Source organism: Triticum aestivum, chromosome 4D (genome assembly GCF_018294505.1).
Source record: "Triticum aestivum cultivar Chinese Spring chromosome 4D, IWGSC CS RefSeq v2.1, whole genome shotgun sequence".
Classification (NCBI taxonomy): Eukaryota; Viridiplantae; Streptophyta; class Magnoliopsida; order Poales; family Poaceae; genus Triticum; species Triticum aestivum.
The window spans coordinates 370,972,334-370,998,698 of NC_057805.1; positions in this window are offsets into that span (position 1 = coordinate 370,972,334).

The following is a 26,365-nucleotide window of genomic DNA, read 5'->3' on the forward strand; positions in this document are numbered from 1 at the left end:
TGCGTGGTTGCACATGTCGGCTGCTTTTGCAGCGAGGCGGGACATCTCTCGTGATTCCTCTTCCATTCTCACCTCTCCCTAGTGGAAATCTCTCGACCCAGAACTCACGCTGGCTATGGCTTGATTGACTTGATTGTTTTTTGTGGATGAGGAGTTGAGGAGGAATGTGCAGTCATCTTAGCATAGTAGTATTTATAATCGAGTACTACTAATATGCTCCTAAGTGGGAAACCGTTTAGGTTATGATCGGTGTGAACATGTTTGCAATTAAATATAGCATGGTAGTAGTAGTAATTTGGAATGTGACGAGACGCGCTCAAAATTTATTGACGGTTCTAGTTTCAAAGTGCGGCACTATTCCCGGATGGCGTAACGTCGGCACGTTTTCTCGGCTGTGGTGTAGCATATGCCATGGTACTAGTTCTTTTTCTACTGCTGTGTACGTGCAAAAACTGGCACCGTCGGATACATATCTTACGCTTGGCGTTCGACATGAATAGCCTCGTGGTGAGCTATAGACTAGTCTTTTTTTCAGACGCATTACACCTATCTCTCGGGACTTCTCGCATGCACCATCACTGCTCCCTAGGTCGATGCCACCCACATACACTTGTACTCTGAGAAGAGGTGCACGCACGCACTCGTCCTCTCTCACACACGCATTTGTAGCTACGAATTGTAGTGTTCTCAACCATCTAATTGGCTCTATCATAGGTTTCACGTTGCTCCTTGGCCTTGAGATTGAGAAGTTTAAAACGCGGAGGCTAAGATGGAGGCGCGAGGTTTTGGTTAATGTGCGGGCCGCACACGGCACCAACACGACACGAGCTTTGTCTGCCTAGTGCGCATGCAGTCGGGTGAGTTGTCCAAGTATAGACACAACCAGGCCCTCGTTCGTATCCGCGCCTCGACTTTGGCTGGTCATAGTGGAGAGTAACATAGACTAGTTACTATTCTATGTTACTAGTACCTTCATAGTGGGTAGTGTCATATAGTATATGCATAATTTGGCGACGAGTGCTCCCTATATGTACCACCTTTTTTCTTTAATTTCATCTTGTTAATTTTGCTCCATGGCGCAATCCATCGATACTACTACTGTACAAATGTATACATTTTTTAAAAGGCTAGAGGGCGGGGCAGTCTAGCTTGGTCCTTTTCACGAGAGGCGAGGGCCTTTGTGATTTGACGGCTCATTACTGCTGGAAGGCGGGGCCTTGTGATTTGACTACTCGTACAAATGTGCCGACGACCTGAGGAGGAGCAAAGAACCGTGCGGTATACTCAAGTTTTCCACTGGAGTAGTACTATGACGGAGGAGCACGAAACACGGCAGCCCAGTGCCATATTGCGATAAAAAATGATCTAATTTGCTAGTCATCTCATTGTTAGCATTGTTCTATTCATGCCTTGCAGAGAACGTGACACGTGCGGCGAAACACCCGAAGCAAAAGAAGAAACACATGAGCTAAAGAAGAAGGAAGATTATCACCCCAAATGATCTAATTCGCCGCGGAGTCGTAACTGCTTCTTCATCGCCTCCATGACCTCCATCTCCTTGCGCGTCTCCTCCGCCATCTTCTTCATTGTGTCCATGACGCGGGATTTCTCGACGTGAGCCTTCATCATCTGTTCCACGGCCGCATTACGTACCTTGATAGCATTTGGGTGCTCGATGCGGAGCTTCGCCAACTCCTCCTTCTGTTCCATGACGAGGGCCTGCAGCATCTTCATCGAGGAACTACTACTCTCATGCAGCTTCTTCCAGCCGACGTTCTTCTCCTTCAACAGGTCGAGCTCGTGGCAGAGCTTTGCCTTGTCCTCCTGAAGTTGCAGGATTTCATCGGTCGCCTTCTTCTTTGAGGAAATCCTCTTGTTCAGCAGCATCACCAAGCCGGCGGTCAACTCCCCCTGCTTATTGAGCTCAGCGGGCACGTCGTCGAGGCTCTCCTTCAGCAGCTCCACCAAGCTGTGGATGAACTCCTTTTGCTTATTGAGCTGATCGGGCATGCCGTCGAGGGATAACGACTCTAACGCCGCCAGCTCGGCATGTTCGCCTCCGCGGCTAGGGCGCTCCTGGGAGCCATCGCCAACCCGTGAGAGATCTTTCGAGGTCTCTGCGTGGCGGCGAGCCCTCTCTTTTTTTCCGCAGCCTTGGTTGCCGCTCCCTTGTTACGAGTAGTTCTCGACCTAGAGCTCTGCGCACCGGACATGGCAAGGACGAACGAAGAAGAAGCACTTATGAGGAGGAAAGGTAGAGTAATTTTCGGTTAGGTAGTTCCCATTTTTATAACATGAGTACTAGCACTAGTACTAATACCTGCATAGTGGGAACACGTTCAGGTTTGGTACGTACTAGTAGGTGTGAGCAGGCTTGCACTTAATTGTAGCACTAGTACTTTCGAATGTGCTGGGAACAAGGTAAAGATAAATTGATGGGTTTTGGTTTCGAGGCCCGAAATGGCTCCCGATGAGTTTAGTGGAACATAAATTTCAAGTAGACTACACAGCTCAGATGCGTAAATATTATGTTACTGTCAAATATTGGCACAAAATACGAAGGAGACCAATGGAAGTACTACTAGCAACCCATGATTTAACTACTCGCATGCGCGCAGTGGAGTAGTAATGTCTTTCTTCCGCCCTCACGTCCACTCAATTTGCATGCGCTGTATTAATTGACCATCAATGAAGTGAAGGACTTTACACGCGTCAAATTATCACATGGGGTGGATCTTGGTACAAAATTGCGTCCGCCCGTTTACCCGCGTGTGCGTGCGAGGGAATGAGTGCGTGCGTGGCGTGCGTGCACATCTTCGCTTCGTGCATGTACCGCCAGTGTGGCTCAGGGAGGATGAGTACATTCTTCTAGAACCAGCAGCACGTTACTGTGATCAATCCACACAAGGATGTCGCGACAACGCCTCCACATGTGCCACGTGGCTTCATGAACTGTAAGAGGGACACTGTGTAGTGTGCCATTGTGTTTTGCACATACCTGAAGTACTAGTAAGGTGCACGTGCATTGCACGCGTTAGATTTTGCAACCAAATTATGATACCACACTATAGCATGTAAGCTCTGAGTCATATATGCCTGATGTAGACCTTCGTTTAATTCTTATAGTTCATCTCATTCAAAATCAATTAGTTTTATAAAAAACCTAGGGCCTCTTTGATTCGTAGGATTTCCAAAACGCGGGAATAGGAAGAACATGGGATTAGAGTGGAATGTCATCTTGAATCCTACAGGATTGTACGAGTGTTTGATTGTGCATAGAAAAAACGTAGAATTCTTTCAAAGAGGTTTGAGTGGATGGGATGTTTCCTATGAAATCTAGTGCAAATGAATCATATGGAAAAATTCCTATGGTTTACAATCCTACGAATCAAACAACCAAGATAGGAAAAATTCCTAAGGATTAGAATCCTCCAAAATTCCTTTGAGAATCCTTTGAATCAAAGAAGCCCTTGATCTATTTTATGATTCATGGAATTGTGCGTTGTAAAGCATAAAGTAAAAACAAATAATGGCAATTCAACTAGAAAAAAAGTTTGGGCAGTTATGATACGGAACATTCTAGAACAAAGGAGAACCACTCTTGTTTTGAGATTTGTGCATTATGCTTAAGTTCAACCATGGAGTCTGCTAGATTGTACATGTGGCAAAATCCGGTGGGGGGCTAGAAGATGGTGCGAGGGGCCGAGTGGAGGGAGACTATGAAGGAGTGCACAACTGCGAGATCGATATTTAGAGAGAGGGGGCGAGAACGTGCGTTGTTGCGCGCAGTGGCGGAGCCATGAAAAATGTCCCATGAGCTAGGGGGGAAAGCATTGCTAATCCTTTACGAGGGCCAATTCATCAACTTAAACCATTTTTACCAGCAATTGTCTAATGATCACATTCATATTAGCCTCGATATATAGTGATGTTAGGGGGGCAGGGCCCTTGCTGCCCCTGTCTTCGCCATTGTGCGCGCGTCTGAGAGATGAAGCGGAAGGCATGGATGATGAGAGGGGGGCGTTGGATATATAATTAATGTGGGTGTATTAGCTATATATGTAATCCTATATAGAGAGGTATAGATTGATCGATGTGGACGTGGGAAAGAGGGTGAGACCTCACTAGATATATAGATTGATCGGTTTATGTGGAAAACTATGAAAGACCTAGCTATATACACACACACATAGAGGAACATCGATCGTTGCGCATGCACGTGAGAGATAAAGAATGCCCGATATGATGGAGAGGGGGATGTGTGTGTGTGTGCCTTCATGGGAGACCGACCTGAAGAAAAAGATTGCATGTGTGCGATGGATAATGCCGACTGGTAGTGTGTGTGCATGCATGCACGAGAGAAAGTTAGTGGTACAATTATAAAGAGAAGACCAATGTGTGGGTGTAAAAGACTAGGTGAGGTCATAATCAATGTAAAGTTGAATTCAAATATTTGAATAAGAGATCATGATGTTTGAAACCCATGCATGCATGAATATAACGGAGATCTGCGCGGTGTGGTTTGGAAACGAGCATGTTGTAATGTATACACATTGAACAAGGTCAGACTGGTTTGAATTTGAGATACCGATGGCAGACATCGTTTGGCCACATTGCATCCGTGCATGGACACACTATTCTAATTGGAGATGATGGGTGGCTTTCGCATCACATATCTATATCTATACCCCTATATATATTATATTTTATATTTTTTATATAGTGTGCGGATAACTTTAACTTTGAAAGATGGTCGTTGGATGAGGCCAATCCGATGGTGCAGAGCTGGCAAATTTGAGCACTACTGGCCGTTGGATATCATCTAGATTCCACCAGATTTTGCCACATGTACAATCTAGAAGACTCTATGGTTGAACTTAAGCATAATGCACAAACCTCAAAACACAAGCACTTCTTCTTTGTTCTAGAATCTTCCGTATCAGAATTGCCCAAATGTTTTTCTACATGATTTGTTTTTACTTTATGCCTTACAACGCACAATTCCATGAATCTTAAAATAGATTAGCTTTCTTATAAAAACTAGATGATTTTGAATGAAATGAACTATAAGAATTAAACGAACATCTACATCATGCATATATGACTCAAAGCTTACATGCTATAATGTGGTATTTATTCATAATTTGGTTGCCAAATCTCATGCGTGCAATGCACGTGTACCTTACTAGTCTAAATGGTGTCTGTGTGTGTGTTGTGCGTGTTAAACACATTGTACGTAGTATATCATACTAGTCTAAATTGTCTTTTTTGGGTACACGTTAAGCTTGTTCTCCCGAAATTTCAAGCCGCGCCTTGTTATGCCGAAATTTCAAGCTAGCGTCTCTGTCTATCGTGCTGCGAAACTCCCGCCTCTTCAACCCGCGCCTTGTTACCCCGAAATATTTAAGATAAATCTTTGTCTCGTTGTGCTCCGACAACTCCCTCCATCTCAACCCGCGCCTTGCTATTCCAAAATTACAACGCGCGCGAAAACTCCCACCTCCTGTGAAATCCCGACACGCGAAATGCCCGTGATACCCCTGAACCGAAAGAACCGCCTCAAATCGGTGGGGGTACTTTCGTAACTTACCCCACATTTCGGACAAGCGCGTCCCTAAGCCATGGTTCCCCACTCCCATCCCATCCGCCCACCCATTCGTACACCGAGGCCGGGAAAACCCGCGAAGCCCCACACCCTCCTCCGTCCGCCACCCAGCCGGAGCCTCTTCCCCGACGACGTCGTCCACAGCAACACCTCGACGTCCCTCATCCACCGTACCGGATGAGGATCCGTCGTCGATCTGGTCGTCCCGCCGGTTCAGCCACCCCGTCCTCCACCTCCAAGGAGCTGCCCCGACGTTCCCCTCGTCTTTCGCGCCACCTCCATTCCCACACCGCCGTCTTCACCTGCACCACCGGAAGAGCATCATCATCACCGTTTCCTCGGATGAAGCTGCGGCCTAATCGGCGCCACCAAAGAGGTTGTACACTAATCGCCGCATTTTCTTCTTGATTCGATCTCACGGTGCTGCCGGCGCTCGGTCCCGAGCCGACACGGCGCGGCTCCATCCACGGCGGCGTCGCCGGCCACTTCCTCCACGGCGTCGCTCCCTCGGCGGCGACGTCCACATCAGTAGGAGCTGCTGCTGCTTTAGCTCTCGCTCGCGCTGCTGCTCTGCTCTTGCTCTCGGTCCCCTGCCTTGTCTGCTCTTGCTCTTGCTCGCGCTGCTGCTCTCGCTCTTGCTCTTGCTTGCGATGCTGCTCCGATTTAGCTACACTTCAGTCGACTGAATCGACTTTTGGGTCAGTCGATTTTCAGGGGGTGGGGGGCTCGCCGGAGTTAAGGAAGAACCAGCCGCAGCGGGGAGGGGGGCTCGCCGGAGAGGTACCCCACTATCTATCTTAGGGTTCAGGGTGGGGGCGGTGGTCGCCGGCGGTGGTGGGGCGGTGGCGTGGGGATCGCCGGAGAAAAAGCTCGGAACGGGGGGCCTAGAGGGATGGCCGGGGCGGCGGCGGACCGGCGGTGGGGAGTGTTTTCTGGGCGGGCGGGGCGGCGCACCGCCGGCCGCGGGCGGCTGTTTGGCCGGTGGTGGCTGGCGGCTCAGGGGGTGGAGGTTGAAGATGAACTGCAGGCCCTTGATTTCGTATCCAACGGCTGCAAAATCGACTGACCAGAGATGAAAAAGTCAGTCGACTGACGTGTAGCCTCACCTCTAGTGCGTTCAGTTTCGACAGTAAAATTCAGTTTCGACAGCAAAATTCAGTTTCGACAGTCAAGTTCAGTTTCGACAGTTAAATTCAGTTTCGACAGTTAAGTTCAGAGATGAGCGGCTGATGTATTTTACATCTAGCACTTTGTGGTTATGTATTTTACGTCATCTATTGGAGATGCTATTAGAATTCCACTCAGGTTAACGTTGTCTCTCTTGTCCTGCTTCAGCCTCGGCGTCGTAAAACTCACCGGAGCTGCTCCAACGACGAAACCCTCCATCACAGCGGAGCAGTACCTCGGGCTCCATCTCCAGACGCCTAAGATCTTCTTCCCCTCCTCCGACAGCCAAGTCAGCCGGAGCATCCTCACCGGCCAACCCAATCACGCTGAGATCGACATGGCTTCGCCAAAGAGGTTGTACACTTGTTGCATATCTTTTTTACTCTACATGTTATATATATTGTCCACTGAGCACACGGAGTAACGGGAAATACGATTATTTTATCCTACTATATGACAAGCAGTGAGGTACCAGGCAACTTAGCTATCCGTGATGGACTCTCTTGAACGCCATCATTATTTATCTCTGCGCGTTTGAGCTGTGCATTTGTCGATGGCCCTGGGAGTTGAGCTAGTAGGGCAGTGGCCTGGGTCCAAAGTAATAGAAGTAGCACAAAAACATTTTTTAGTGTAGGCTTTTCCTTGCTCAAGCCTGCCTACTAGAATCGCCAGTGCTTGAAAGGAAAAGTGAATGAAAAACATAGGAATTGGAAAGTTTCCTATGGTACTACTTTTCATGAATTTGGTGCAAAGGAATGGAGCAAAGGAAAACTGTAGGATTTGTTCCTTTAGTGTCTCCTTGAAAGAAAAACCGTAGGAATTTTAATTTCCACTTGTCCTCCTTTTCAAATTCCTATTCATGAAGCACAAGACTAAGAGATAGTAGCATAATAGCATTATAACCGTACATTTTCTTGTGGTTTGACTTAATCTCACCATGCTTCTTTGCATCCTGTGATCTTCCAATTCTTGTGAACCAAACACCCAGATTGGCAGAAATCCTGTGTTTTTAAATTCTCTGTTTTGCACGTGCATTCCTATCCTATTCCTGTCTATTTCCTATCCCTGCATTGTTAGAATCCTCAAATTCAAACAAGCCCTTACACAATTACTTCTGTTACAGATATGTGTCAAAGAAAACCTTGTGTGGTTTGTCCTGCTCCTGCGGTGCTGTGTTCCACCCCAGCTCAGCTGCTCCAACGACGGAAGGGTTCACCACAGCAGGGATCCGCTCTCCAGACTGTCTTTCGCCGCCTCAGATCTTCTTCCCCGCCGCCGGCAGCCACGACAACTGCATTACCATCATCAACTGAGCAGATGACCTTGAGGACTACACGGGTCCGCAAGAGAGGTCGCACTCTTCCGTGTCTGCTTACGTTATGCATCGCTTAATATGATGACATGCTACTTTATCGTCGTGTTCACCTATTAGACTCCGAGTCAGGTCCAAACTTATGCTGAAACTTGAGTTTTTAAATGGTTGTGGGGTACATATTGGGGCAGCAATCAGTACTATCTGTCTACTATCTGGTTAATCTCGGGTGTCTACTATGAGTTTCATGTTGGGTGCAAACAAACATTAAAGGAGCCATTATCTGTATTTTTTAACTAAAGCTATTATCTGCCTGCTATCATTGGTTTTGGGTCTATCCACAGTTTGCTACCATCACTCTGGATTTGTGCATGCACTCCTTACATAATCTCACTATGTTTTATTCCTATGCATGTCAGTTATTGTACACAATGGAACTGAACATGTAGAGCAAAAGAGACGAGCCTTGCGTGGCAATAAAATTTCATGCAGACGTCGCTCCATGGTGGGCGCAAAGGCAGCCCCCCTCCACCCATTTCGGATCGTAATCAAGAGGAAGATAACTGTTCTGAGGGGGATTCAGAAGCAGAAGACCACTCCTATTTACCCCATGAGGTCTTCGCTCTAACTTGGCATGCTGATGTTGGTAATATCATGCATATGGTGCCTTGCATTGCTTACTGTATACATCAAAGATGTCATCTGCTTAGTTTAGACATGCTTTGTGTCAATGCCATCTGTTTAGTTTCTTTATCGTATATGTGAATCATGCAATGCCATCTTGTTTAGCCAGGCATCATATATGTGAATTTTGCAATGCCACCCTGGTTAGCCAGTCATCTTATATGTGAATTATATCATGACATCATTTTTTATTACGTGTTAAATTTGTCAACAATTTTAGTACATTCAATTACTCTTCCTGTGCATCAGCCATTCGGCACGGTCATGGAAAAATCTGGAGTGGAAACAAGGTCTTCAGAGCAGACAATGCTATCTGACGAAGCGCATGTCTTGCTGGTTACAGATAGCTCCTCAGAGGAGGATTCAGAGACAGATGACCAGTCCTATTCCCCCCCCGAGGTGCATGCTCTAACTTGGCAGGGTTATGTTGCTCATATCGTGCGTATGGTATCTTGCATTGCTATGTCATTTGCTTAGTTTAGACATGCTTTGTGTGAATGCCACCTGTTTAGTGTCTAATTACCATATATGTGAATTATGCAATGCCATCTTGTTGCAAGACATTATATATGTGAATTATGCAATGCTATCTTGTTGCAAGGCATTATATATGTGAATTATGCAATGCCATGCTGTTTAGCCAAGCGTCATATATGTGAATTATATCATGCCGTCCTTTTTTGTATTTCTCATTGCTTTTGTCGACAATGTTTGTATATTCAACTGCTCTTCCTGTGCATCAGCCATTTGAATTGGTGATGGAGAAATCTGGAGTGAAAACAAGGTCTTCAGAGCAGACAATGCTACCTGCTGAAGCAGATATCTTGCTGGTTACAGATAGCTCTTCAGAGGAGGATTCAGAGGCAGATGACCAGTCCTATTATCCCCCTGAGGTGTATGCTCAAACTTGGCAGGGTTATATTACTCATATCATGCATATGTTGTATTGCAATGCTTAGTTTTTACATCATATACACGATATTGAATGCCATCTCCTTAGTTGACACATCATATATGCGATTGCCCTCTGCTCACTTCCTTAGTATATAAATCATATATTTGAATTATATCATGCCATGATGTTTACATAGACAGCATGTATCTGAATTATGGCATGCCAACCCATTTTCTAAAGACATAATATAGTTATATCATCTCATCCTGTTCACATAGTCATCATATTTTGAATTATGTCATTCTATCCGTGAATTATATCATGCCATCATGTTTCCATCGACGGCATGTTTGTGATTTATGGCATGCCAACCACTTTAATAGACACATCGTATAGTTATATCATGTCATCCTGTTTACATAGTCATCATATTTTGAAGTATGTCATTCTATCCTGTTTAGTTAGCCATCATACATGTGAAATTGTGTCATGCTATCCTGTTTAATTAGCCATCATATATGTGAAATTATGTCCTGCTATTCTGTTTGGTTAGACAACATAAATGTGAATTATTTCATGCCCTGTTTTCTTCCCTACTATCCATTGCACCTGTCTATCTTACAATGTCTGTACATTCAATTACTTTTCTTGTTTATCAGCCATTTCAATTGGAGGGGGTGATGGCAGTATCTGTGGGAGTAAAAACACGGTCTTCAGAAAAGATCGTGCTACCTGTCGATGGAGATAGAACCACGGTTGTACTTGCCCAAGAACCAGCCCCACCACACATAACCCAGACTCACGCAGATTGTACCCCTACCCAGTTGGACAGAGAACCAGCTACACCCCTTCTAACCCCAACCCCAGCAGATAGTAACCCAGTTCCCGTTGACACAGCACCGTCTCCACCACAGAGCACCCAAACACGAGCAGTTAGTAAGGCAACTGCAGTGCCCAAAGCACGAGGACCACCACTCCGAACCCCAAGTCAACGCTTAAAGCAGAAGAAGAATTGTTCTCAGGTCAGGTTCCGTAGCTATGGTTCATACTACTTTGCTCTTGCATCACTGTATTTACTCATACCAACTAATTTCAAATTTGAAGGATGCAATTGAAACTCCAATGGCGCAACAGGTATGTTTTAAACCTGTTTCTTTAACGTGTTTGCTGTTGTAACTTGCTCTATGTTGATTTCAGTTTCAATTGAATAAACAGTTATGTTCTCATGCCATGCACATTACAAGTGTTGTTATTGCTGTGTAGTTTCCCACACTTATATTCTGTCTATGCTGCTTTGTCTTAAATAGATATGATTCGAACTGTATCTATCTTGATTTGGCAACATAAACTAGAATGATATAGACCATACAGTGACCATACTACATAGATATATGTTTGTTTCATGCTGTTATCCTGTCCACCTTACTACTGAACTGGTTTACCAAAATGAGTTTCATATACTACATTGTAAACCTGTGATGTGTTTGTTTGTTTCTCTTTTAGAACGCGGATAAAATATTGGAGAAGAGTACCCCGTTATGCAATGGTAAAGGAAGTAATGCAGATAAGGTTCAAGATAGTGAGACATCCCTGTTGGTCTCCAAGAAAGCTGATAAAAACTATATTGAAGACACTGAGACAACCCCAAAGTCCTGTCTTGATGTAGTGTTCGAGTTACTGGCTACTACTGCTGGCACCAGCTCTTCGAACTCGCTGCCTGAATCAGTTCGGCTTCTTGAGTCTCAACTTCAAGTTGAAAGACATCGATCAGATGTTATGCGACAGGAAGCCGAAGGACTGAGGAAGTCCCTGCAGAATTCAGATGCATACTTTCTGGTGCAACAGCAAGTGCTGGAGGATTTAAGCGCCAAACAAGAGAAAGTTAATAAGCTTGCTAAGCATCTTGCCAGCATTATGGGTACCCAGGATATTGTTTCTTGAGCTCTTCTGAAGTGGTTTCAGTTCTGGACTTGTTTTGCTGCGGCGTTTATATGCTGCTTTGTTCCCTATATTTGCACTGGTGGCGAACTTTGATGCCCAGTGGATGTAATATGTGTAATAGCCGTGATAGCCTAGCGTAAGTTGCTTGCTTATTTATTTCCTTATTGTCTTGTTTATTTGTTTTCTTGTAGTCAGTGCAGTTCTTTTTCCGCGGTTTGCTAGTGGCCGCAATAACCTATTTTTTAAAACTAGGCCACATTAACCATGGGCTACATATTTACTGTAGTTAACCTGGGCCTCCTACGGGCCGTAGAAACAATGGGCCTTCTAAGGGTCGTAGAAACAATGGGCCTTCTACGGGGCGTAGAAACAATGGGCCTTATACGGGCCGTAGACACAATGGGCCTTCTACGGGCCGTATCATCAATGGGCCTTCTACGGGCCGTATGATCGGTTGGCCAAACATGGGCCAATAACAGACCACATTATGGCCGTAAATGGGCTAGAGTTGAAATCGTCCGTTCATGGGCCGACCATAACGGGCCGTCGTTAATCGGCCGTATTTGATGACGCTATGAAAACGGCCCAACGTATTAACGGGCCACAAACGGGCCGACTGTAACCACGGGCTGAATTTGGCCCACAAGCAGAAAATGACAGTAACGGGCCGAAAGTAAACGAATGCTGGAAATGAGCCCAAGAATAAATGGGCCCTGAGAAGGCCGAAAGATAACATGGGCTGGAAACGGCCCAACGGAATAATGGGCCGTTAATGGGTATAAAGTGATACACTGTTCATTACGGGCCAGTTTTACCACGGGCCGTTAATGGGCCGAGGGTTACTAAGGGCCTCATATGGGCCGAAAGACATCACGGGCCATACATGGGCCGGAAGTTAAAACAGGCTGGAATTATATTGGACGGCCCAGATGACGCTACTGGGCCTAATTCGGATAGGCCGTAAACGGGCCCTGGGTTAGCGGGCTGTAAATGGGCTATATGCGAACAGGCCGTTAACAGGCTAGCCGTGGGCTGGCCCGCCACCTTTTGACCAAGTCAAACGGGCCGGCCTTTTAACCGGAATGGGCCTCTGTTGGGCCGTGCCACGTGTGGACATATCATAGGCGCTTTGGGTCCAATGAGTGGATTACATCTGTCCCAACGGTGAGCCGACACGTGTTTCCTCCAGCCAATGATGGTTTTACACGTGGAAAATCCCCATTGGTCGGGGCTGTTAATGGGTTATCGGATCCAAAACTGGACCCGATAGCTTAACGGTGTTCCGTTACGGTGGATGCCACGTGTCGGTCACCCTTGACGAAAGCACTTCTGTGACGCGTGATTTATCGTCATGGAAGTGGACACTTCTGTGATGATAATTTTGGTAATGTCATGGAACACTTCTACGACAGCACAGGTATGACTATCTTGATTCTGTCATAAAATTGTTATGGATGTACATGCATGATAGAAAACGTGACCTACTGTGACAAACACGTATCATCACGGAAGTGTCTTTTTTTGTAGTGATGTAGTGTGAACCAAAAATAGGAAGGCATGTCATATTCATAGGTATAATGTGTAAACTAAGCAGATGCAATTTACCCTAATTAGAAGCATTACAAGCTAGACACCGTATGCAACATGCAACCACATATCACACTGCGAAGTTAGAGCAAGCACCTGTGATGGTGGTGTGGGGGAATTGCGGTCATCAACTAGAGAGCTGCATTGACTATCTTCATTTAGCCTTGCTGTTTCTTGAGAATCATGTGGGGAGGATGACACTGCACTCTTTAAACGAGTATGGCGTCTCACAGTAACCCACTCGGGTGACTGTCTCATCATAAGTGATTGACGAGGGATACAAAAGAGCATTAGTTTGATGTATGAACATGGTTAATAGACATATGTAGTATGTATCAAAAACAGGAAGGCATGTCATTATCAAAGGTATAATGTGTAAAGTAAGCAGATGCAATTTAACCAAATTAGAAGCAATACAAGCTGGACACCATATGCAACATGCAACCACATTTGACAGCGCGAAGTTAAACAAGCACTTGGGATGGTTGTGTGTGGCAATTGAGATCATCAACTGCAGAGCTACATTTACTGTCTCCAACTGCCGACACCGCACCCTTTAGAGCGCTGAAACGCTTAGTGCTTATCTTCGAATTACACTGGAGCGACTTCTATCTTTTCTTTTCAGCATTCATCAACACTGCGTCAGAGTCTGAAATACCCATGCATAAAAAACAATAGTGTGAGTATGGGTGAAGTGTGTGCACAATTAGTACAGTGTTCAATCATATAAGCATTGCGTTTTAATTGTCTACCAAAATAAGCATTGAAATCTTCTTGCTTAACCATAAAATTATCAAACTCATCTAAGCATTGGCTAGCAAACTTAGTAGGCGGGATTTCAGCTTTATCATATCTATAGAGAGAATTTACCTTTACTACCTGTGTCGGGTTATCAAGACCATGTATTTCTTTGATAGGTGGTAAATTAAGGCCATGTGTTTCTTCAACAGGAGGTAAATTCTTAACATCTTCAACTTTTATACCTTTTTCTTTCATAGATTTCTTTGCCTCTTGAATATCTTCAGGACTGAGAAATAGAACACCCCTTTTCTTCGGAGTTGGCTTAGGAGTTGGTTCCGGAAGTGTCCAATTATTTTCATTAGTCAACATATTATTCAATAGCAATTCAGCCTGATCGACAGTTCTTTCCCTGAAAACACAACTAGCACAACTATCCAGGTGGTCTCTGGAAGCATCGGTTAGTCCATTATAAAAGATATCAAGTATTTCATTTTTCTTGAGAGGATGATCAGGCAAAGCATTAAGTAATTGGAGAAGCCTCCCCCAAGCTTGTGGGAGACTCTCTTCTTCAATTTGCACAAAATTATATATATATCCCTTAAAGCAGCTTGTTTCTTATGAGCAGGGAAATATTTAGCAGAGAAGTAATAAATCAAATCCTGGGGACTATGCACACAACCAGGATTAAGAGAATTAAACCATGTCTTAGCATCACCCTTTAATGAGAACGGAAATAATTTAAGGATATAGTAGTAGCGAGTTTTCTCATCATTAGTGAACAGGGTAGCTATATCATTTAATTTAGTAAGATGTGCAAAAACAGTTTCAGATTCATAGCCATAGAAAGGATCAGATTCAACCAGAGTAATTATCTCAGGATCGACAGAGAAATCATAATCCTTATCAGTAACAAAGATAGGAGAAGTAGCATAAGCAAGGTCATATTTCATTCTAGCATTCAGAGATTTTTCTATCAGCTTAACTAATAATTTCTTAAGATCACTTCTACAATTGCAAGCAAGAAAGTCTCCAGCGGTTTCTTCATCCATAACATAACCCTCAGGCACCACAGGCAATTCATATCTAGGGGGAGAATCTTCATCATCACTTTCATCAATATTATCAGTTTCACTAATTTCATTCTCTCTAGCCCTAGCAAGTTGTTCATCCAGAAATTCACCTAGTGGCACAGTATTATCAAGCATAGAAGTAGTTTCATCATAAGTATCATGCATAGCAGAAGTGGCATCATCAAGAACATGCGACATATCATAATTAATAGCAGAAGCAGGTTTAGGTGTCGCAAGCTTACTCGAAACAGAAGGTGAATTAAGTGCAGAGCTAGATGGCAGTTCCTTACCTCCCCTCGTAGTAGAGGGATAAATTTTGGTTTTCTCGTCTTTCAAGTTCCTCATAGTGATCAGCAGATATAAATCCCAAGTGACTCAAAGAATAGAGCTATGCTCCCCGGCAACGGCGCTAGAAAATATTTTTGATAACCCACAAGTATAGGGGATCGCAACAGTTTTCGAGGGTAGAGTATTCAACCCAAATTTATTGATTCAACACAAGGGGAGCCAAAGAATATTATCAAGTATTAGCAGTTGAGTTGTCAATTCAACCACACCTGGATAACTTAATATCTGTAGCAAAGTATTTAGTAGCAAAGTAGTATGATAGTAGCGGTAACGGTGGCAAAAGTAACAGTGATAGTTTTGTAGTGATTGTAACAGTGGCAACGGAAAAGTAAATAAGCGAAGAACAATATGTGAAAAGCTCGTAGGCATTGGATCGGTGATGGAGAATTATGCCGGATGCGATTATTCATGTAACAGTTACTCCCTCCGTTCCTTGATATAAGGTGCATAGATTTTTGAGAAAAAATCCGAAATATAAGGTGTATTGCGTTGCACCACTCATTTGGATAATTATTTTAGGGATTTGATTACATTTCCTTATGTGAGGCAAGCTCCTCTATTTTCTCATGTTAATTAGTCAGGTGTAATCTCGCCCAAAATTTGTGAAATTTTCCCTCCACGTGTGTTCTTTAATTTCCGTGCCAAAAACTATGCACCCTATATTGAGGAACGGAGGGAGTATAACATAGGGTGACACAGAACTAGCTCCAGTTCATGAATGTAATGTAGGCATGTATTCTGAATATAGTTATACGTGCGTATGGAAAAGAACTTGCATTACATCTTTTGTCCTACCCTCCCGTGGCAGCGGGGTCCTATTGGAAACTAAGGGATATTAAGGCCTCCTTTTAATAGAGTACCGGACCAAAGCATTAACACATAGTGAATACAAGAACTCCTCAAACTATGGTCATCACCGGGAGTGGTCCCAATTATTGTCACTTCGGGGTTGCCGGATCATAACACATAGTAGGTGACTATAGACTTGCAAGATAGGATCAAGAACTCACATACATTCATGAAAACATAATAGGTTCAGATCTGAAATCATGGCACTCGGGCCCTAGTGACAAGCATTAAGCATAGCAAAGTCATAACAACATCAATCTCAGAACATAGTGGATACTAGGGATCAAACCCTAACAAAACTAACTCGATTACATGATAAATCTCATCCAACCCATCACCGTCCAGCAAGCCTACGATGGAATTACTCACGCACGGCGGTGAGCATCATGAAGGATGGTTGATGATGACGACGGCGACGGCGACGGATTCCCCACTCCGGAGCCCCGAACTGACTCCGGATTAGCCCTCCCGAGAGAGATTAGGGCTTGGCGGCGGCTCCGTATCGTAAAACGCGATGAATCCTTCTCTCTGATTTTTTTTCTCCCCGAACGTGAATATATAGAGTTGGAGTTGAGATCGGTGGAGCACCAGGGGACCCACGAGGCAGGGGGCGCGCCACCACCCTCATGGACAGGGTGTGGGACCCTGGCCTTGATTCTTTTGCCAGTATTTTTCATTATTTCCAAAACTAATCTCCGTGAAGTTTCAGGTCATTCCGAGAACTTTTGTTTCTGCACAAAAATAACACCATGGCAATTCTGCTGAAAACAGCGTCAGTCCGGGTTAGTTCCATTCAAATCATGCAAGTTAGAGTCCAAAACAAGGGCAAAAGTGTTTGGAAAAGTAGATACGACGAAGACGTATCAACTCCCCCTAGCTTAAACCTTTGCTTGTCCTCAAGCAATTCAGTTGATAAACTGAAAGTGATAAAGAAAAACTTTTACAAACTCTATTTGTTCTTGTTGTTGTAAATATGTGAAGCCAGCATTCAAGTTTTCAGCAAAGATTATGACTAACCATATTCACAATAACACTTAGGTCTCATGTTTACTCATATTAATGGCATAATCAACTAGTGAGCAATAATAATAAATCTCGGATGACAACACTTCCTCAAAACAATCATAATATGATATAACAAGATGGTATCTCGCTTGCCCTTTCTGAGACCGCAAAACATAAATGCAGAGCACCTTTAAAGATCAAGGACTGACTAAACATTGTAATTCATGGTAAAAGAGATCCAGTCATAGTCATACTCAATATAAATTAATAGTAATGGATGCAAATGACAGCAGTGCTCTCCAACTGGTGCTTTTTAATAAGAGGGTGATGACTCAACATAAAAGTAAATGGATAGGCCCTTCGCAGAGGGAAGCAGGGATTTGCAGAGGTGCCAGAGCTCGATTTTTGAAATAGAGATAAATAATATTTTGAGCGGTATACTTTCATTGTCAACATAACAACCAAGAGATCTCGATATCTTCCATGCTACACACATTATAGGCGGTTCCCAAACAGAATGGTAAAGTTTATAATCCCCCACCACCAACAAGCACACTTCATGACAGGTCCAAAACAACGGGTACCGTCCAACTAACAACAATCATGGGGGAGTTTTGTTTGCAATTATTTTGATTTGATTTGCTTAGAGCATGGGACTGGGCATCCCGGTGACCAGCCATTTTCTCGTGAGTGAGGAGCGGAGTCCACTCCTCCTGAGCATGACCCGCCTAGCATGGAAGATACAGACAACCCTAGTTGATACATGAGCTATTCGAGCATACAAAAAAGAATTTCATTTGAAGGTTTAGAGTTTGGCACATACAAATTTACTTGGAACGGCAGGTAGATACCGCATCTAGGAAGGTATGATGGACTCATATAGAATAATTTTGGGGTTTAAGGGATTGGATGCACAAGCAGTATTCCCGCTTAGTACAAGTGAAGGCTAGAAAAAGACTGGGAAGCGACCAGCTAGAGAGCGACAACAGTCATGAACATGCATTAAAATTAATAAACATTGAGTGCAAGCATGAGTAGGATATAATCCACCATGAACATAAATATCGTGGAGGCTATGTTGATTTTGTTTCAACTACATGTGTGAACATGTGCCAAGTCGAGTCACTCGAATCATTCAAAGGACGATACCACCCTACTATACCACATCACAATCATTTTAATAGCATGTTGGCACGCAAGGTAAACCATTATAAACTCCTAGCTAATTAAGCATGGCATAAGTAACTATAATCTCTAATTTTCATTGCAAATATGTTTATTCATAATAGGCTGAATTAGGAACGATGAACTAATCATATTTACAAAAAACAAGAGAGGTCGAGTTCATACCAGCTTCTCTCATCTCAATAAGTTCATCATATATCGTCATAATTGCCTTTCACTTGCACGACCGAAGGATGAGAATAATAATAGTGCATGTGCATTGGACTAAGCTCGAATCTGCAAGCATTCAATAAGCATGAGAAGACAAGGCAGTATGGGCTCTTGGTTAAATCAACAATAATGCATATAAGAGCCACTTCAATATTTTAATCATGGTCTCCTCCTATCGACCCCCAAAGAAAAGAAAAGAAATAAAACTATTTACACGAGAAAGCTCCCAACAAGCAAAAGAAGAACAGGAAATCTTTTTGAGTTTTCTTTTAATTACTACTACTACAAGGAAGAAAGTAAACTAGCTAAAAGCTACAACTATTTTTTTTCTTAAGGTTTTTCAAACACACAAGAAGAAAGCATAAGAAGGGAAAATAAACTAGCATGGATAGTACAATGAAAAAGTATGAGCACCGACAACTAGCAATGAGTGTGTGAACATGAATGTAATGTCGGTGAGAAATACGTACTCCCCCAAGCTTAGGCTTTTGGCCTAAGTTGGTCTATTGCCATGGCTGGCCTGGCGGATATCCAAAGTTGTAACTGGGGTCGTACTGAGATGGAGCCTCGGGTTGCCACTGGTTGGCAATCTCCTCTGGATCCCACTGGTAAACAGACTGTCGTGAAAGATCAAATTGTGGTTCCGGCTCTGGCTCTGTAGCTGGTGTGGGGTTTTGGTAGGCGTGAATGACCTCCGGCGGAACAAGGTACTTGCCTGCAGATAAGTCAAACAAAGAAGGAGCCGACAAAGTAATAATCTCAGCGCGAATTTTATCAGATATCAGTTTGTACTTAAGCGTCTTTTCCCTATTCTTAATGATAAAATCATGTGCTACCATACTCTTATAGTCTAGAAAAACCGGGGGCAGCAACTTTTCTTCTTTCTCATAATGCCTAATAGGTATGTTAAAATGTGAAGCGAGGTGCGAGGCGAAAATACCTCCCAAGATGGGGCCCTTCATACGGTTAAGGTTTAACCGCTTTGCAACAATAGCGCCCATACTAAATGTGTCATCACGGAACAAGGCATGGCGCAAAATGACAATTTCAGGGGCACTAAGGTTGCCACAGTTTCCGCGACCAATTAAGCATCTACTAGCAAATAATGCAAAGTAACGTAGAACAGGAAAGTGTATGCTAGTAGTTCTTGCGTCGGAAACTTTCCTCGTTTCCCCTATAGCAATTGTATCAATAAACCCCTCCACATCGTTACGATGTGGTTCCTCTACGCTGCCCGAAAAGGGCAACTTGCAAACCTCACAAAATTCATAGAGGGACATCTCCTTATACTCATCATATAAATAGAAATCCACCGAAGGTGGTGACCTCGTAGCATGGAAATGAAAATTTTGCACAAAAATATTAGTGAGTAGGAGATACTGTTCGCGTTGGTCGCGGAGGAAGTCGGTGAGGCCTGCATTTTCAGCCAACTCATAAAAATCGTCATAAATCCCGGCTGCTCTCAAGACATCATCACAAGGCTATTCACGCGGCCGAACCTCCGCGGTGCGAGGGAGATTATATTTGGGCCTCTTGTCTTCTTCACTTTGCTTATCCTTCGAGCTTCGGCTCGAAGAGCCCCTCAAAAATCTCTTCATCGTTTTCTGAAAATTTCTGAAATTTTTAGTAACTTCAAATAAAAGTGAACCAAGCTAAAAAAATTAATAGCAACTACTCCCACAAGTGCCTAGAGACTATATCATGCATTAGAACTACTTGGGACCAAATAAGTTTGACATGCAAGCTCAAGAACAGGGTCACCTAAGCAGCAAAAATTTGCAATGAATAAAGCACTAGAACAAAAACTAATTGGACCATTGGAGGAGTCACATACCGAAGAACAATCCCCCAAAGCAGTTTTGTGAGTGGGGCTTTGAGCAAGGAGATCGAAAATGGCAGCAAGATGAGCTAGAACTTGTGCTTGAGCTGGCTGGTGATTTTTTTGGGAGAAAGAAGGAGTGTGTGGTGGCTGGAATAAGTGGAGGGGAGCCACCATGGGCCCACGAGGCAGAGGCGCCCAGGGGGGTGGGCGCGCCCTGGACCCTCGTGGCCAGGTGCTTGCTCCCCCTGCTGTGCTCTCAGTGCCAGATATTCTCAAATATTCCAGAAAAAATCAAATTTCAATTTCGGGGCATTTGGAGAACTTTTATTTTCGCGGTATTTTTTATTGCACGGATAATTCAGAAAACAGGCAGAAAATACTGTTTTTAATTTATTTAATCTAAATAACAGAAAGTAAAAAGAGGGTACAGAAGGTTGTGCTTTCTAACTTCATCCATCTCATGCTCATCAAAAGGAATCCACTAACAAGGTTGATCAAGTCTTGTTAACAAACTCTTTTCGAATAACATGGAACCAGAGAAATTTCGAATAACACTAGGTTACCACAACGGGGATATGCACGTCCCCAATAATAAGAATATCATATTTCTTCTTGATAGTAGGTAGAGGGAATTCAAAACCTCCAAAAATAATCGATGGAATTTTCCAATAGAGTTTATACTATGAACTTGAGGTTGTTTCCTCGGAAAGTGTACCGTATGCTCGTTACCATTGACATGAAAAGTGACATTGCCTTTGTTGCAATCAATAACAGCCCCTGCAGTGTTCAAAAAGGGTCTTCCAATAATAATAGACATACTATCGTCCTCGGTAATATAAAGAATAACAAAGTTCGTTAAAATAGTGATGTTGGCAACCACAACAGGCACGTCCTCACAAATACCGACAGGTATAGCAGTTGATTTATCGGCCATTTGCAAAGATATTTCAGTAGGTGTCAACTTATTCAAATCAAGTCTATGATATAAAGAGAGAGGCATAACACTAACACCGGCTCCAAGATCACATAAAGAAGTTCCAACATAGTTTCTTTTAATGGGGCATGGTATAGTTGGTACTCCTGGATCTCTAATTTTCTTTGGTATTCCACCCTTAAAAGTATAATTAGCAAGCATGGTGGAAATTTCAGCTTCCAGTATCTTTCTTTTATTTGTAACAATATCTTTCATGTACTTAGCATAAGGATTTATTTTAAGCATATCAGTCAAACGCATACGCAAAAAGATAGGTCTAATCATTTCAGCAAAGCGCTCAATATCCTCAGCATCCTTTTTCTTGGATAGTTTGGGAGGAAAAGGCATGGGTTTCTGAACCCATGGTTCTGTTTCCTTACCGTGCTTCCTAGCAACAAAGTCTCTCTTATCATAACATTGATTCTTTGATTGTGGGTTACCACGATCAACAGCAGGTTCAATTTCTACATCATTGTCATTGCTAGGTTGAGCATCAACATGAACATCATCATTAATATTATCACTAGGTTCATGTTCATTACCAGATTGTGTTTCGGCGTCAGAAATAGAAATATCATTGGGATTCTCAGGTGTGTCCACAATAGGTTCACTAGAAGCATGCAAAGTCCTATCATTTTTCTTTTTCTTCTTCTTAGAAGGACTAGGTGCATCTACATTAGTTCTCTGAGAATCTTGCTCAATTCTCTTAGGGTGGCCCTCAGGATACAAAGGTTCCTGAGTCATTCTACCCCCTCTAGTCACAACTCTAACAGCATTATCATTTTTCTTACTATTTAATTCATTGAGCAAATCATTTTGAGCTTTAACCACTTGTTCAACTTGACTATTAACCATAGAAGCATGTTTACTAATGAGTTTAAGTTCACCTTTAACTCTAGACATATAATCACTCAAGTCTTCAATCATATAAGCATTGCGTTTTAATTGTCTACCAAAATAAGCATTGAAATCTTCTTGCTTAACCATAAAATTATCAAACTCATCTAAGCATTGGCTAGCAAACTTAGTAGGCGGGATTTCAGCTTTATCATATCTATAGAGAGAATGTACCTTTACTACCTGTGTCGGGTTATCAAGACCATGTATTTCTTTGATAGGTGGTAAATTAAGGCCATGTATTTCTTCAACAGGAGGTAAATTCTGAACATCTTCAGCTTTTATACCTTTTTCTTTCATAGATTTCTTTGCCTCTTGCATATCTTCAGGACTGAGAAATAGAACACCCCTTTTATTCGGAGTTGGCTTAGGAGTTGGTTCTGGAAGTGTCCAATTATTTTCATTAGTCAACATATTATTCAATAGCAATTCAGCCTGATCGACAGTTCTTTCCCTGAAAACAAAACCAGCACAATTATCCAGGTGGTCTCTAAAAACATCGGTAAGTCCATTATAAAAGATATCAAGTATTTCATTTTTCTTGAGAGGATGATCAGGCAAAGCATTAAGTAATTGGAGAAGCCTCCCCCAAGCTTGTAGGAGACTCTCTTCTTCAATTTGCACAAAATTATATATATCCCTTAAAGCAGCTTGTTTCTTATGAGCATGGAAATATTTAGCAGAGAAGTAATAAATCATATCCTGGGGACTACGCACACAACCAGGATTAAGAGAATTGAACCATGTCTTAGCATCACCCTTTAATGAGAACGGAAATAATTTAAGGATATAGTAGTAGCGAGTTTCTCATCTTTAGTGAACAGGGTAGCTATATCATTTAATTTAGTAAGATGTGCCACAATAGTTTCATCAAGAAATTCACCTAGTGCCACAGTAGTATCAAGCATAGAAGTAGTTTCATCATAATTATCATGCATAGCAAAAGTGGCATCATCAATAACATGCGACATATCAGAATTAATAGCAGAAGGAGGTTTAGGTGTCGCAAGCTTACTCAAAACAGAAGGTGAATCAAGTGCAGAGCTAGATGGCAGATCCTTACCTCCCCTCGTAGTTGAGGGATAAATTTTGTTTTCTCGTCTTTCAAGTTCCTCATACTGATCAACAGATATAAATCCCAAGTGACTCAAAGAATAGAGCTATGCTCCCCGGCAACAGCGCCAGAAAATAGTCTTGATAACCCACAAGTATAGGGGATCGCAACAGTTTTTGAGGGTAGAGTATTCAACCCAAATTTATTGATTCGACACAAGGGGAGCCAAAGAATATTCTCAAGTATTAGCAGTTGAGTTGTCAATTCAACCACACCTGGATAACTTAATATCTGCAGCAAAGTATTTGGTAGCAAAGTAGTATGCTAGTAGCGGTAACGGTGGCAAAAGTAACAGTGATAGTTTTGTAGTGATTGTAATAGTGGCAACGGAAAAGCAAATAAGCGAAGAACAATATGTGAAAAGCTCATAGGCATTGGATCGGTGATGGAGAATTATGCCGGATGCGATTATTCATGTAACAGTTATAACGTAGGGTGCCACAGAACTAGCTCCAGTTCATCAATGTAATGTAGGCATGTATTCCGAATATAGTTATACGTGCTTATGGAAAAGAACTTGCATGACATCTTTGTCCTACCCTCCCGTGGCAGCGGGGTCCTATTGGAAACTAAGGGATATTAAGGCCTCCTTTTAATAGAGTACCGGGCCAAAGCATTAACACATAGTGAATACATGAACTCCTCAAACTATGGTCATCACCGGGAGTGGTCCCAATTACTGTCACTTCGGGGTTGCCGGATCATAACACATAGTAGGTGACTATAGACTTGCAAGATAGGATCAAGAACTCACATATATTCATGAAAACATAATAGGTTCAGATCTGAAATCATGGCACTCGGGCCCTAGTGACAAGCATTAAGCATAGCAAAGTCATAACAACATTAATCTCATAACATAGTGATACTAGGGATCAAACCCTAACAAAACTAACTTGATTACATGATAAATCTCATCCAACCCATCACCGTCCAGCAAGCCTATGACGGAATTACTCACGCACGGCGGTGAGCATCATAAAATTGGTGATGGAGGATGGTTGATGAGGACGACGGCGACAGATTCCCCTCTCCGGAGCCCCGAATGGACTCCAGATCAGCCCTCCCAAGAGAGATTAGGGCTTGGCGGCGGCTCCGTATCGTAAAACACGATGAATCCTTCTCTCTGATTTTTTTCTCCCCAAACATGAATATATAGAGTTGGAGTTGAGGTCGGTGGAGCACCAGGGGGCCCACGAGGCAGGGGGCGCGCCCCCACCCTCGTGGACAGGGTGTGGGCCCCCATGCCCTGATTCTTTGGCCAATATTTTTTATTATTTCCAAAAATAATCTCCTGAAGTTTCAGGTCATTCTGAGAAATTTTGTTTCTGCACAAAAATAACACCATGGCAATTCTGCTGAAAACAGCGTCAGTCCGGGTTAGTTCCATTCAAATCATGCAAGTTAGAGTCCAAAACAAGGGCAAAAGTGTTTGGAAAAGTATATACGACGGAGACGTATCAACTCCCCCAAGCTTAAACCTTTGCTTGTCCTCAAGCAATTCAGTTGATAAACTGAAAGTGATAAATAAAAACTTTTACAAACTCTGTTTGTTCTTGTTGTTGTAAATATGTAAAGCCAGCATTCAAGTTTCAGCAAAGATTATGACTAACCATATTCACAATAACACTTAGGTCTCATGTTTACTCATATCAATGGCATAATCAACTAGTGAGCAATAATAATAAATCTCAGATGACAACACTTTCTCAAAACAATCATAATATGATATAACAAGATGGTATCTCGCTAGCCCTTTTTGAGACCGCAAAACATAAATGCAGAGCACCTTTAAAGATCAAGGACTGACTAAACATTGTAATTCATGGTAAAAGAGATCCAGTCATAGTCATACTCAATATAAATTAATAGTAATGGATGCAAATGACAGCAGTGCTCTCCAACTGGTGCTTTTTAATAAGAGGGTGATGACTCAACATAAAAGTAAATGGATAGGCCCTTCGCAGAGGGAAGCAGGGATTTGCAGAGGTGCCAGAGCTCGATTTTTGAAATAGAGATAAATAATATTTTGAGCGGTATACTTTCATTGTCAACATAACAACCGAGAGATCTCGATAACTTCCATGCTACACACATTATAGGCGGTTCCCAAACAGAATGGTAAAGTTTATACTGCCCCACCACCAACAAGCACACTCCACGACTGGTCCGAAACAACGGGTACCGTCCAACTAACAACAATCCTGGGGGAGTTTTGTTCGCAATTATTCTGATTTGATTTGCTTAGAGCTTGGGACTGGGCATCCAGGTGACCAGCCATTTTCTCGTGAGTGAGGAGCGGAGTCCACTCCTCTTGAGAATAACCCGCCTAGCATGGAAGATACAGACAGCCCTAGTTGATACATGAGTTATTCGAGCATACAAAACAGAATTTCATTTGAAGGTTTAGAGTTTGGCACATACAAATTTACTTGGAACGGCAGGTAGATACCGCATATAGGAAGGTATGATGGACTCATATGGAATAACTTTGGGGTTTAAGGGATTGGATGACAAGCAGTATTCCCGCTTAGTACAAGTGAAGGCTAGAAAAAGACTGGGAAGCGACCAGCTAGAGAGCGACAACAGTGATGAACATGCATTAAAATTAATAAACATTGAGTGCAAGCATGGGTAGGATATAATCCACCATGAACATAAATATCGTGGAGGCTATGTTGATTTTGTTTCAACTACATGTGTGAACATGTGCCAAGTTGAGTCACTAGAATCATTCAAAGGAGGATACCACCCTATTATACCACATCACAATCATTTTAATAGCATGTTGGCACGCAAGATAAACCATTATAAACTCCTAGCTAATTAAGCATGGCATAAGCAACTATAATCTCTAATTGTCATTGCAAATATGTTTATTCATAATAGGCTGAATCAGGAACGATGAACTAATCATATTTACAAAAACAAGAGAAGTCGACTTCATACCAGCTTCTCTC